This window comes from Macaca mulatta, chromosome 10 (genome assembly GCF_049350105.2).
Source record: "Macaca mulatta isolate MMU2019108-1 chromosome 10, T2T-MMU8v2.0, whole genome shotgun sequence".
Classification (NCBI taxonomy): domain Eukaryota; kingdom Metazoa; phylum Chordata; class Mammalia; order Primates; family Cercopithecidae; genus Macaca; species Macaca mulatta.
Window position 1 is genome coordinate 10,957,619 of NC_133415.1, and position 14,514 is coordinate 10,972,132.

Here is a 14,514-nt window from a genome sequence, read left to right on the forward strand (position 1 = left end):
CAATGAGACTCTTACCATTGTAGTACCTAAGGGCACGGTTCAGCTCACCCCTGTGTACTCATGGTCAGATTGCCATCAGCCTTCCTTTTTTTCATACAGAAAGAACCGTAATGTGCATACTCTGTCTGTATAACATAATGAACTGACTTCTGGGCAACTTTAATTGTAACCTTAAAGGAGCTAATGATATTCATGTGTTAGGTAGGTTTACCTTGATTTTTGAACAAGTAGTGCAGTTTCCCAGGGAATCAAAGTTAGATTGCTTTACATTGTAGAGAAGGGGGTGTGTGTGTGTGTGTGTGTGTGTGTGTGTGTGTGTGTGTGTATGTGTATAAAGTTAAAAGCTTTGTTTTGTGACTGTATTGAAGGAAGTAACCTAGGGAAGTTTTATTAAGACTGTGAATAAGAGCAAATTGATGAGTTTTTTTGGAAAGAGGATTAAAGCAACTCATAGGAATTCAGCACCCTGATGTATGTCATAGTGCTAAAATTTGCTTAGTGTTAAAGTCAGATGGCATAATGTAGAGTTACCATGTGACCAGCAATTCCTCTCATCATTATATACTCAAGAGAATTGAAAAAATATACCAACACAGAAACTTGTACATGAATATTCATAATAGCATTATTCGTAATGGGAAGAAATGGAAGAGTCCAAATGCCCATCAGCTGATGAGTGGATAAATAAAATGTGGTATAGCTATACAGTTGAGTATTATTTGGCAATGAAAAGGAATGGTGTACCAATACACGCTTCAACATGGATAAACCTTGAAAACATTGTGCTAAGTGAAAGAAGTCTGTCATAAAGGACCACATACTGTATGATCCCATTTATGTGAAATGTCCAGAATAGGCAAATCACTAGAGACAGAAAGTAGATTAGTAGCCGCTGAGGGCTGGAAGAGAGGGGAATGGAGAGTGACCACTTGAAACAGGAATGGGGTTTCTTTTTAAGGTAAAGAAGATGTGTTAGCTAGTAGTGATGGTTCCCCAGCTTTGCGAATTACACTGAAATCCACTGAGTTGTATACTTAGAAAGGCTGAATTTTATAGTATGTGAATTGTATACCAGTAAAGCTATTATCTAACAAGTAGGACCAAATTATCTGTATGGGTAAGATACCTATCTTTTTTGCTGAGTAGAGCTATATGAAATTTTGATACATGGAATGCCTTGATTAAAGATACTCTGTATCATCATTTCTCTAAAGGCTTATGTCAACTTGGAAATCATAATTGCGAAGAAAACCTTTTTTCGTATTGAAGAATTAAATGTTAGATGTAAAATTCCATAGCATCTGACTCTATGGATGCCCACAAGAAAGGAATAAGTTGTATATATATTATATATATATTATAATCTAGAACTAGAAATATTACAGAAGGGAAAGCCCATATGTATATGCCTCATAAAACTATAAAGTTGGCTCTTTCTCAAACAATGGGATACTAGTTTACACACTTACATTTTGCAAATATTATAAAATCTAATACTACCAAGGCTGTGGGAAAAGAGAAACCCTAATACACTGCTGATGGGTGTGTAAGTTAGAGCTCTGTAGAAAGTTTTTGGCAAGATTTTGTGAAGGTGATGAATATATCCTATGAACCAGCAGTTCAGAATATACATTTTATATATCTTTTGCATAAATGGTGAACCTTCCATTTATGCAAAAGGAAACATGTACATGCGTTTTAATTTCATTTATATTTATGATAGGAAAAAATTTGGAAACTATAGAGAAATGGATAAGCAGGCAGTGGCATTTTAATGCAACCTATTACTCTAGTACAGTTAGAATGGACAAATTGCGTCTACATGTGTCAACATAGATACATCCTGGAAGCATTATGTTGAGAAAAAAGAAAGCAAGTGGCTTGGCATGGTGGCTCATGCCTGTAATCCCAGTGCTTTGGCTGAGGTGGGAAGATTGCTTGAGGCCAGGAGTTCAAGACCAACCTGAGTAATGTCGTGAAAGCCTGTTTCTCTTATTTAAAAAAAAAAAAAAAGAATAAAAATAAAAAGCAAGTTACAAAAAGTTAAATGTGATACCTCTTATGATCATTTAAGACAAAATAAAAACATGCCTGTAGTCCCAGCTACTTGGGAGGCTGAGATGAAAGGATGAGACAGGACAATTGCTTGAGCCCAGGAGTTCCAGTCTAGCCTGGACAGCTTGGTGAGACCCCATCTTTTAAACAAACACATCAGTCAATCCAATACTGTGTTGTCTATGGAAAACATATGTATGCTGCAAAATTATTTTAAGATGTGTATTAAAATAAGCTATATTACCTTCAGCAAGATATTTATTTCTGTAGGAGAAGACAGCACAGTGGAATGAAGAGGGAAACTTTCAGCTTACAGTATTCTTTCTTTTTTTTTTTTTTGAGACGGAGTCTTGCTCTGTCACCCAGGCTGGAGTGCAGTGGCCGGATCTCAGCTCACTGCAAGCTCTGCCTCCCGGGTTTACGCCGTTCTCCTGCCTCAGCCTCCCGAGTAGCTGGGACTACAGGCGCCCGCCACCTCGCCCGGCTAGTTTTTTTGTATTTTTTAGTAGAGACGGGGTTTCACCGTGTCAGCCGGGATCGTCTCTCGATCTCCTGGCCTCGTGATCCGCCCGTCTCGGCCTCCCAAAGTGCTGGGATTACAGGCTTGAGCCACCGCGCCCGGCCTACAGTATTCTTTCTTAAAATCTGATGCAAATAATGGCAGTATGTCATAAGTTATATTTGGGTTTATAATTTCATTTTTTTGTATTTTAAATAAACTCTTTCATAATTAAAAATTTGGAAAAGTCACCAGACATAGTGACTGACACCTGTAATCCCAACACTTTGAGAGGCCAAGGCGGAAGGATCGATTGAGGCTAGGAGTTTGAGACCAGCTTGGGCAACATAGCAAGACCTCATCTCTACAAAAATTACAAAAACTACCTAGGTGTGGTAGTGCATGCCTGTAGTCCCAGCTACTCGGGAGGCTAAGGTGGGAGGAATGCTTGAGCCCAGGAGTTTGGAGCTGTAGTGAGCCATGATGATGCCAGTGCTTTCCAGTCTGGGTGACAGAATGACACCCTGTCTCAAAAAAAAAAAAAAAAAAAAGAAAAGTGAAAAAAATCACATAGGATGAGTTAAAAAAAATCATTGGGCTTACACTTTTTTTTTTTTTTTACATGTTTCTATATTTGCTGTCCTAAAAATGATTCATCCTAATAGTTATTAATGTTGGTTTTTGAAGAAGTACAATGAATGTGGTTCATATCTTGGGTTTTTATTATAAAATCGCCCCTTGTCCATATTTTGATTATTTTTTCCTTGATTGAAAAGTGCTTAATTAACACAATAATGTTAGACAATAACACATGATTGAATTCTTACTAAAGGTGCATGGGTTTTTATGTTTTATAGTTAGGACTTTGGTTTCCCTCTATAATAGCATTTGTGTCTTTTGTTTGTTTGTTTGTTTGTTTTTGTGTTTTTTTTGAGATGGAGTTTTGTTCGCTCTTGTTGCCCAGGCTGGAGTGCAGTGGTGCCATCTTGGCTTACTGCAACCTCTGCCTCCTGGGTTCAAGAGATTCTTCTGTCTCAGCCTCCCAAGTAGCTGGGATTACAGGCGCCTACTACCACGCCCGGCTAATTTTTGTATTTTTAGTAGAGACAGGGTTTCACTATGTTGGCCAGACTGGTCTCGAACTCCTGATATCAGGTGATCCACGTGCCTCGGCCTCCTAAAGTGTTGAGATTACAGGCGTGAGCCACTGCACCTGGCCAGCATTTGTGTCTATTGGTTTGTGTGAGAATACTGCCTGATAAGGATTATACTGCCGTCTTTCAGATGTTCTTTACACATACTTTAATTCTGAGGAAGGCTGTAAACTAGTATGATACTGGCAGGTGCTTACCACATTGTTGGATGCCTTAAAAGTTTATTGTTATGAATAATATTATTTTTAATAAATGTTTACTGTGTATAATAAGAAAGTGTAAATTACTAGATGGAAGTATGCTTTTGACAAGCTTCTTGGAGACAGGGTTTTTAGAACTGAAGAATGGAGTGAGGGATAGATTATGACAATTATTTTAGTTGTTCATCTTAAATCTTAAGGGAATTAGCACAAGATGTGCCTGCCTTCACAAGACGTGGAAATTCCTTAGCATTCATCTTTAAATTAGCAGACTTGGCTATGGATATTTTCCCTGTTAACATTAGTTTCCTTTCTGCCCTTCTTCTTTTTAGAGTTGGAGTCTCACTCTGTTACCCATGCCGGAATGCAGTGGCATGATCACAGCTCACTGCAGTCTTGACCTCCTGGGCTCAACCTATCGTTCCACTCCAGCCTCCCAAGTAGCTGGGATTATGGGCATGCACCACCATGCTTGGCTACTTTTTATTTATTTTATTTTTTATTATTTTAGTTTTTTGAGACAGGGTCTCTCTCTGTCATCCAGACTGAAGTTCTGTGGCACAGTCTTGGCTCACTGCAGCCTTGACCTCCTGGGCTCAAGTGATCTTCCCATCTCAGCCTCTAATGGCTGGGACCACAGCTGTGTGCCACCACACCCAACTAATTTTTGCATTTTTTTTTTTGTAGAGCTGGTGTTTCACTATGTTGCTAATGTCTCGAACTCCTGGGTGCAAGCAATCCGTTTGCCTCAGCCTCCCAAAGTGTTAGGATTACAGGTGTGACTCACAGTGCCCGGCCCAAACTGGCTAGTTTTCTAAAAAAAAATTTGAGAGAATGGAGTGGGGTCTCACTACATTGCCCACACTGGTCTCAAACTCCTGGCCTCAAGTGATTCTCCTGCCTTGGCCTCCTGAGTCAATGGGATTATAGGTATGAGCCACCGTGCCTGGCCCTTCTGTCATTCTTAGAGGAAAGGATGTTACATACCATCTCTTCTGTTTAGTATAATGTTCCCTTCCTGATTTCATTTTCTTTTTTCCTCCAAGAAGTTACTGAGTTTTTTTACATTTTAGATTGAGTTTTCAAGTTAGACTTTCTTCCAGAGCAGTGTTTTTTTGAACTGCAGTATGTGGCTGGGAGTAAGTAGTGTTACTGAAAAGATCATGAATTCTGGCTGGGCCTGGAGGCTCACACCTGTAATGCCAGCACTCTGGGAGGCCGAGGTGGGTGGATCACTCGAGGTCAGGAGTTTGAGACCAGCCTGGCCAATGTGGCGAAACTCCATCTCCACTAAAAATACAAAAATTAGCCAGGCATGGTGGTGCGCGCCTGTAATCCCAGCTATTTGGGAGGCTGAGGCAGGAGAATTGCTTGAACCCGGGAGGTGGAGGTTGCAGTGAGCCAACATCACACCACTGCCCTCCAATCTGGGTGATGGAACAAGACTATCTCGGGGGAAAAAAAAGATCATGAACTCTAAGGAATTTTACCAGGCAGTGGTTTAAAATGATAAGATGTAGGCCGGGCGTGGTGGCTCACGCCTGTAATTCCAGCACTTTGGGAGGCTGAGGCGGGCGAATCATGTGAGGTCAGGAGTTTGAGACCAGCCTGACCAATGTGGAGAAACCCCATCTCTACTAAAAATACAAAATTAGCCGTACATGGTGGTGCATGCCTGTAATCCCAGCTACTCGGGAGGCTGAGGCAGGAGAATCGATTGAACCTGGGAGGCAGAGATTGCAGTGAGCCGAGATCGCGCCATTGCACTCCAGCCTGGGCAATAAGAGCGAAACTCCATCTTAAAAAAAAAAGAAGATCAGATGTAGGGATGTTTTTCTCTGTGTCTGCCCTTTCCTTTTGTACCTACCTTTTGAAGGCATGTCAGAGATGGGTAGTGCCCCAGAGACGTTTAGAAGTGGTCACATAAACATACCATGTTTGTAGCCAAAATGGTGGTTTATTTTGTATTTATCTTGTTACATTTGATCATTATCAAGTAAAATGGTTACTGTCCCTTATGTACATAACATCCTTTAAAGGTGTGCTTTCTCTCATTCCAAAATGGAGCCCTTCAAGTTGGAAATACACTCATATCAGGAATATTTGGGCTTCTGAGCTGTAGTTTTCTGTTCAATCTCATTATAGTCTTTTTTTTTTTTTTAAGACAATGGTCTCACTCTGTTACCCAGGCAGGAGTGCAGGAGTGCAGTGTCACTATCATGGCTCACTGCAGCCTTGACCTCCCAGGCTCAAGTGATCTTTCCACCTCAGCAACCCAAGTAACTGGGACCACAGGTGCTCACCACAATGCCTGACTAATTTTTAAATTTTTTGTGCAGGTGAGATCTCCCCATATTGCCCAGGCTGGTTTCAAACTCCTGTGCTCAAGCTATCCTCCCATCTCAGCCTCCCAAAGTGCAGAGTGCTGGGATTACAGGCATGAGCCACTGCACCTTGCCTCCAGTTAATTTTTAAAATTTTGTAGAGCTGGGTGTCTCACTGTGTTGTTCAGGCTGGTTATGAAGTCCTGGACTCAGGTCATCATTCTGCCTTGGCCTTTCAAAGTGTTGGGATTACAGGCGTGAGCCACCACGCCTGGCCTCATTATGATCTTAGTGGTGATAGAAAACAAACTACTTTAGTTATACATTATATTGTAGGTTTTTCCTAGTAGCTATTTTGTATTTTTAAAGATACACTTAACATATTGAAGGTAGAGATCTTTTGGTGTAGAAAGTTTGTGTATTTTCCTTAGTCCATTTTTGGGACAATTTGAAGTTTAAGCCGAAGTCTGAACTTGGAAACATAATTTTGCTTCCTAAAGGGGTAATCTAAGAAATTCCAGACTTATGCCATGAGTTAGAATCCCTTGCATTATCCCTTTAAAAGGTAGGAAAAGTAAATTTATGGTATAAATTGAACAATTTAGGGAGATGCTAGGATTATCAGCATTCACCTAAAAGTTACTGAGTTATTATCAGCATTCACCTAAACGTTACTGAGATGAATAACTTAAAATAATTACATCTATATACTGAGATGAATAACTTAAAAATAATTGCATCTATAGCCTGGGCATGGTGGCTCGTGCCTGTAATCCCAGCACTTTGGGAGGCCAAGGCAGGTGGATCACCTGAGGTCAGGAGTTTGAGACCAGCCTGGCCAACATGGCAAAACCCCATCTCTACTAAAATTTGAAAAATTAGCTGAGTGTGGTGGCACGCACCTGTAATCCCAGCTACTTGGGAGGCTGAGGCAGGAGAATCGCTTGAACCCAGCGGGTAGGGGTTGTAGTGAGCCGAGATTGTTCCACTTACTCCAGCCTGGGAGACAGAACAAGACTCCATCTCAAAAAAAAAAATTATATCTGTACATGTTGCCAAGATGCTATGTAAGAATGCTACAAAAATATCAGTTGAGTATATTTAAATTAGAAAAAAATGCTTAGTGTTTGTTGAGCTCGTACTGTCTTAGCATTGTTAGTGCTTCTTTGGTAGTATGTCACTCAGTCCTCACAGTTAACTCATGAGAGTTGTTATACTCATCGGGATAAATATTAGGTTGGTGCAAAAGTAATTGCAGTTTTGCTATTGAAAGTGAAAAACCACAGTTACTTTTGCATCAACCTAACAACCTATGGTCATACACCCTGGTAGTAAGTGATGATGTTGGCTTGTAAAATCAGATGCTTTGACTAAAATAATGGTGCTGTTCATCACCATATTGGCTGAAGAAAAGTCACCATGGATTGTTTATATCACCTGAATTTCAAATAGTTGAGCTATAGAGATATGCAGGTTGTGAAAGCTTTTTGATTCAAAGATGAGGAACATTGTGTCATTTAACATACCATTTCACTATGTACTACTACTCACCTGGAAAGCAAATAAGTTTTTAAATATTTGACTCATTTTATAAAAGATCCTTTTTTAATTTTAAATTTAATCGATTATAATATTTTTCTGAGAAACACCTGAGCATATCTCAATATTTTATATCTAAATCTAGCGTTTATATTTTATCTTAGAACTTTGACTTATATAGATCTCCGTGGGGTACTAATTAAATTCTACGAATATTTACTGAGTAGTTGAGCATCTTCTATGTGCAAGGGGCTGAACAAGCTGGTTGAGAACAAAACAGGGAAGGGAGTTAACATTTATTGAACAGCTGTTAAATTTCAGATAGTCTTAGGTTACTTTAGATCTTCATCTCATTTAGTCCATATAGTAACTTTGTTAGTAGGTACGATCCTCATTTTATACTACAGGAAGCTTAGGCATGGAGGAGTTAAGCTCTCATCACCTAAATGGCAGTTCTGGAATTTGAACCTAAGCCCATGCTACTTTTCTAACACACAATACTGCCTCATGGGTAAATACAAATTGGGTTTCTGTTTCTAGTTTATAGTCTGGTCCAGGAGTTCACAAAGTGGAGTCTGCAGATGGACTGCTGGTGGTCCCTGATTCACTTTTGGTTGTCATAAGTTCACAACTATAGTTGTGCATCAGTTTTCATGGAGGATTGGTTCCAGGGCCCCCGCTCTGGATACCAAAATCCATGGATGCTGAAGTCCCTTATATAAAAAGGTGTAGTATTTGCATATAACTTACACACATCCTCCCATATACTTCAAATCATCTCTAGATTACTTATAATAACTAATACAAGCCAGGTGTGTTGGCTCACGTCTATAATCCCAGCACTTTGGGAGGCTGAGGTGGGTGGATCTCTTGAGGCCAGGTGTTGGAGACCAGCCTGGACAACATGGTGAAACCCCATCTCTACCAAAAAGTACAAAAATTAGCCGGCGTGGTGGGGCATGCCTGTACTCCCAGCTACTTAGGAGACTGAGACACGAGAATCGCTTGAAACTGGGAGGTGGAGGTTGCAGTGAACCGAGATCACACCACTGCACTCCAGCCTCTGTGACAGAGCAAGACTCCATCTCAAAAAAAAAAAAAAAAAAAGGAAATAATAACGGTAACTAATACAGTGTAATGCTGTAGTTGTTACACTGTATTGTTTGGGGAATAATGGTAAGAAAAAAAGTCTGTAAATGTTCAGTATAGATGCAGCCATTCACTTTTTTCATGAATGTTTTCAATCCATGGTTGGTTGAATACACAGAAGCAGAACCAGTGGCTACAGAGGGCTAACTGTTTTTATGATAATGCTAAAATGTTATTACTTTTTTCACTGATGATGCAAAAGCAATGATGGGTAAGACTGCTGGCACCTTAGCACCAGACTATATCATGGTCATTGTTTGTTTGTTTGTTTTTACCACCATGCACTCACAGGAAAAGAAAAAGAATAGTTTCACTTACGGATGTCCTTGATGCGGAGACCTGGCATAGTGGCTTATCCGTGTAATCCCAGGATTTTGGGAGGCCAAGGCAGGAGGATGGTTTGAGCCCATGAATTCAAGACCAGCCTGGGCAACATAGTGAGACTCCCATTTCTATTAAAAAAAAACAAAACCTTGATGCAGTAGTAAAAATATTACTATTTTTAAATAATAGAGATGGAGTCTTCCTATGTTGCCCAAGATGGTCTCAAACTCCTGACTTCAAGTGATCCTCCTGCCTCAGCCTCCCAAAGTTTGGGATTACAGGCATGAGCCATCACACCCAGCCAAAATATTTATTACATCTGGATCTTCTACTGATTATCTTTTTTTTTTTTTTAAAAAGACACAGGGCTTCTGTTACCCAGTCTGGTCTTGAGTTCCTGGGCTCAAGTGATTCTCCTGCCTTGGCCTCCGAAAGTGCTGGGATTACAGGCATGGGATTCTATACCTGGCTCTCGTTTTTAAAAATTGAGATATAAATCACATATTATAAAATTCACCTTTCAGAAGTACATAATTCAGCCAGGTGCGGTCGTTCATGCCTGTAATCCCAGCACTTTGGGAGGCTAAGGCAGGCAGATCATTCAAGGTCAAGAGTTTGAGACCAGCCTGGCCAACATGGTAAAACACTGTCTCTACTAAAAATACAAAAATTAGCCAGGTGTGGTGGCACGCACCTGTAGTACCAGCTACTTGGGAGGCTGTGGCAGGAGAATCGCTTGAACCCAGGAGGCAGAGGTTGCAGTGAACTGAGATCGCGCCACCGCACTCCAGCCTGGGTGACAGAGCAAGACTCAGTCCCCAAAAACAAAGCAAAACAAAACAAAACAAAAACCAAAAATACAATTCAGTGGTTTCCAATATTTTCACAAGATTATGCAACTGCCACCACTGTCCAATTCCAGAACATTTTCATCATCCCAAAAAGAAACTTCGTACTCCTTCCCTCTCCCTTTTCTTTCTCTCCCTAACACCAGGTGACCACTAATCTACTTTCTGTCTCTGTGAATTTACCTATTCTGGACATTTCATATAAATTGGATAATACAGTATGTCGTCTTTTGTGTCTAGCTTCTTTCAGTTAGCATAGTGCCTTCAGGGCATATCCATGTTATAGTAAGTTGATATGGTTTGGCTGTGTCCCCACCCAAGTCTCATCTTGAATCGTAACTCCTACAATTCCACGTGTTGTGGGAGAAACCCGGTGGGAGAATTACAGGGGCAGTGGGTCTTTCCTGCGCTATTCTCGTGGTAATGAATCAGTCTCACGAGATCTGATGGTTTTAGAAACGGGAGTTTCCCTGCACAAGCTCTCTCTTTGCCTGCTGCCATCCATGTAAGATGCGACTTGCTTCTCCTTGCCTTCTGCTGTGATTGTGAGGTCTCCCCAGCCATGTGGAACTGTGAGTCCATTAAACCTCTTTTCTTCCCAGTCTCAGGTATGTCTTTTTATCAGCAGCATGAAAACGGAGTAATACACAAATGTAACTACTCATTTCCTTTTTTAAAACAAACATCTTTATTGAGATAAAATTCACAGACTACCCAGTTATTCCATATGGATGTTTTTTTTTTTTTTTAAAGAGATAGGATCTCACTGTGTTGCCCAGGCTGGATTACAGTGCTCTTCATAGGCATGATTATAGCACACTGTAGCCTTGAACTCCCGAGCTCTCTTGATTCTCAGACCTCAACCTTTCAAGTACCTGGGACTACAGATGTGCACCTCTGCACCTGGCAAAGTGTACAATTTGATGGTTTTTAGTATATTCACAGATACATACAATCATTGCCACAGTTTATTTTAAAACATTTTTATCACCTGAGAGAGAATCTGAACCATTTAACTTTTACCCTGCTATCTCCCTGTTCCTCCTGAACCAAAGAATTACTAATCTACTTTATTTTTCTGTATGTGTCCTAATTCTAGACTTTATATGAATGGAATCATATAATATGTGAGCTCCAGTTTCTCCATATCTTTGTCAACACTTGTTATAATCTGACTTTTTGTTTTTACCAGTCCTACTGGGTATGAAGTGCTATGTCACTGTGTTCTTTTTTTTGTTGTTGTTATGTTCTAATGACTAGTGATGTTGAGCGTCTTTTGATGTGCTTATTGTCCTTCTTTTTTTGTTTTTTGTTTTTTGTTTTTTTTTTGACAGAGTCTTGTTCTGTCGCCCAGGCTGGAGTGCAGTGGTGTGATCTCGGCTCACTGCAAGCTCCACCTCCTCCACCTCCAGGGTTCATGCTATTTTTCTGCTTCAGCCTCTTGAGTAGCTGGGACTACAGAGGCCCGCCACCACGCCTGGCTAATTTTTTTTTTTTTTTTGTACTATTGGTAGAGATGGGGTTTCACCATGTTAGCCAGGATGGTCTCGATCTCCTGACCTTGTGATCCCCTGCCTCGGCCTCCCATACTGCTGGGATTATATTGTCCATTTTTATACTGTCTTTGGAGAAATGTATATTCAAATCCATTGCCCGTTTTAAAATTGGGTTGCCTTTTTGTGGTTGAATTGTAAGAGTTCTTTCTTTATATATTCTGGATATTAATCACTTATCAGTTAATATGATTTGTAAATACTTTTTTCCATCTATGGGTTTTCTTTTTCACCTCTTGATATTATCCTTTGATGCACAAAACTTTAAAATTTTGACAGAAATACCTGGCCTCTTGTTTATCTGGCTTTTTCCTTTGGTTGCATGTGCTTCGTTTTATTTAGGAAACCATTGCCTAATTGAAGGTCGTGAAGATTATACCTGTATTTTCTTGTAAGAGTTTTACATTTTCATCTTTTACGTTTAGATTGTTGATCCATTCTGAGATAATGTTTGTATATGGGTGTGAGGTAGGGAGTCTAACTTCATTCTTTTCTTTTCTTTGAGAGAGGGTCTCCTGTCGCCCAGGCTGTGCAGTGACATAGTCAAGACTTACTGCAACCTCAACCTTCCTGGGCTCAGGTGATCCTCCTGCCTCAGCCTCCTGAGTAGCTGGGACTAACAGGCACACACCACCATGCTCAGCTAATTTCTTTCTTTCTTTTTTTTTTTTTGTAGAGACGGGAATTCACTGTGTTTCCCAGGCTGGTTTCAAACTCCTGGGCTCAAGCAATTCACCCATGTCGGCCTCCCAGAATGCTAGGATTACAGATTTCAGCCACTACTCCCAGCTCTGCATTCTTTGTTAGGGTTATGTTCCATGATTTATGACCAAAAAAAGTAAAATAACGCTGGCTTTAAAAATGATATAAGCCTATTTTTTTGTCTTGTATAAAGAAGTCCACAAATAGCCTAGGAGTAGTGTGGTGCTCTGCAATATCAGAGAACTAGTTTTTTTCTGTATTTGTTGCCTTGCTATTCTCAACATGTGGCCTCTTCCTCATAGTCTTAAGTTTGCAGCTTGTACTCCAACCATCTCATATACATTTCCAGCCAGGAGGAGAGAGAAGTGCCTAAAGAATAATGTACCCAATTCTTATAAGGACATTTCCTAGAAATCACGCCTAATACTTTTATTCGTGTCCTTTGTCTTGAACTAGTCACAAGACCCCCACCTAGCTGCAAGGGAAGCTGGAAAACATAGTCTTCCCTCTGATATGCATTTAGCTAAAACTTACGTATTCTTTTACTGGGAAGAAGGAATGAGAGAGGATATTGGGCAACAACCTCCCAGGCCTGTCACAATGATCTAAGTGAGGTTCTTTTACTCCCTGCTGCTGCTGTTTTCTTCCCCGCCCCTCTCACTTTTCCAGTGAATTTTTATTATTAAGACTTGATTCAGGCCGGGTGCGGTGGCTCAAGCCTGTAATCCCAGCACTTTGGGAGGCCGAGACAGGCGGATCACGAGGTCAGAAGATCGAGACCATCCTGGCTAACACGGTGAAACCCCATCTCTACTAAAAAATACAAAAAACTAACTGGGCGAGGTGGCGGGCGCCTGTAGTCCCAGCTACTCGGGAGGCTGAGGCAGGAGAATGGCGTAAACCCAGGAGGCGGAGCTTGCAGTGAGCTGAGATTGCGCCACTGCACTCCAGCCTGTGCGACAGAGCGAGACTCCGTCTCAAAAAAAAAAAAAAAAAAAAAAAAAGACTTGATTCAGCGTCCCAGGGTAGGGATTACCATATACCCAGGTTCTTCTTTACCATCCTGGGAGAAGGACAGAGGTGGGATGGAGCCAGTTCAGATCTTCCCAAGAAATGTACCTTCTGCCCATGGTCATCCCAGGCTGAGACCCAGGATATAGGGCAGAGAGACTTGTACCCATGCTGGTACCATTCACAAACAGAGACATCACCCCCTTGTTTGTACGTATGTATATATGTATGTATGTATGAATGATGGAGTCTTGCCCTGTCACCCAGGCTGGACTGCAGTGGTGCAATCTCAGCTCACGGCAACCTCTGTCTCCCAGTTTCAAGTGCTTCATTCTCCCAAGTAGCTGAGATTACAGGCAGCTGCCATCATGCCCGACTAATTTTTGTATTTTTAGTAGAGACAGGGTTTCAACATGTTGGCCAGGGTGGTCTCAAACTCCTGACCTTAAGTAATCCGCCTGCTTCGGCTTCCCAAAGTACTGGGATTACAGGCATGAGCCACTGCACCCGGCCATCCATTACCCCCTGTAGCAGTCGTTGCCTTCTTGAAGGGGTGGAAGTCCAGGTGTTTCTGCCAGCCATTCCTGGTCTGGTTCTGGTTGGGGAAGCGGCTGTCAAAAGGGGCAGTCCTGTAGTTCTTTATTTTGGTCTTGATGTCTTCTACCATGGTGCAGTTCTCAGCTCAGTGGCTACTCTCTGCTGTCTTCTTTTTTCAGAGACAGGGTCTCAGGCTGGAGAGTTAGTGGCGTGATCATAGCTCATTGCAGCCTCAAACTCCTGAGCTCACATGATCCTCCTGCCTCAGTGTCCCTGGTGGGACTACTGGTGTACCATTGTACCCACCTTATTTTCTGCTTCTTATTGGTAGTCTGATATTTTTAAAGGCTTGTAATTCTCTACCTATTATATTCTTTTTTTCATGTTATATGTGACATCTGAGTTACATTCAGGTGATAATGTAATCCATTATTACCTTTTAATATGGATCACTGGTATTCTTCCTTTCTCCTTGATTAATTTAGAACCTTTCTATTTTAAATAGGCTACCCATAAGGTATTTGAAGATTTTCATGCTGGTGTGCATTTACTGTTTCTTTTTTGCTATCCACATCTTGCTTGCTGCCTACATTAGATGCTTTCAAAATGTACAGCACTG

At 41.0% G+C, this 14,514-nt stretch overlaps 1 protein-coding gene and 1 pseudogene across 1 annotated transcript in view; one reads left to right on the forward strand and one right to left on the reverse strand.

Annotated features, from left to right (window-relative positions):
- Positions 1-14,514, forward strand: part of MRTFA (myocardin related transcription factor A) — a 221,309-nt gene that overhangs the window by 57,560 nt on the left and 149,235 nt on the right.
- Positions 13,333-14,159, reverse strand: LOC144331676 (cytochrome c oxidase subunit 6B1-like; annotated as a pseudogene).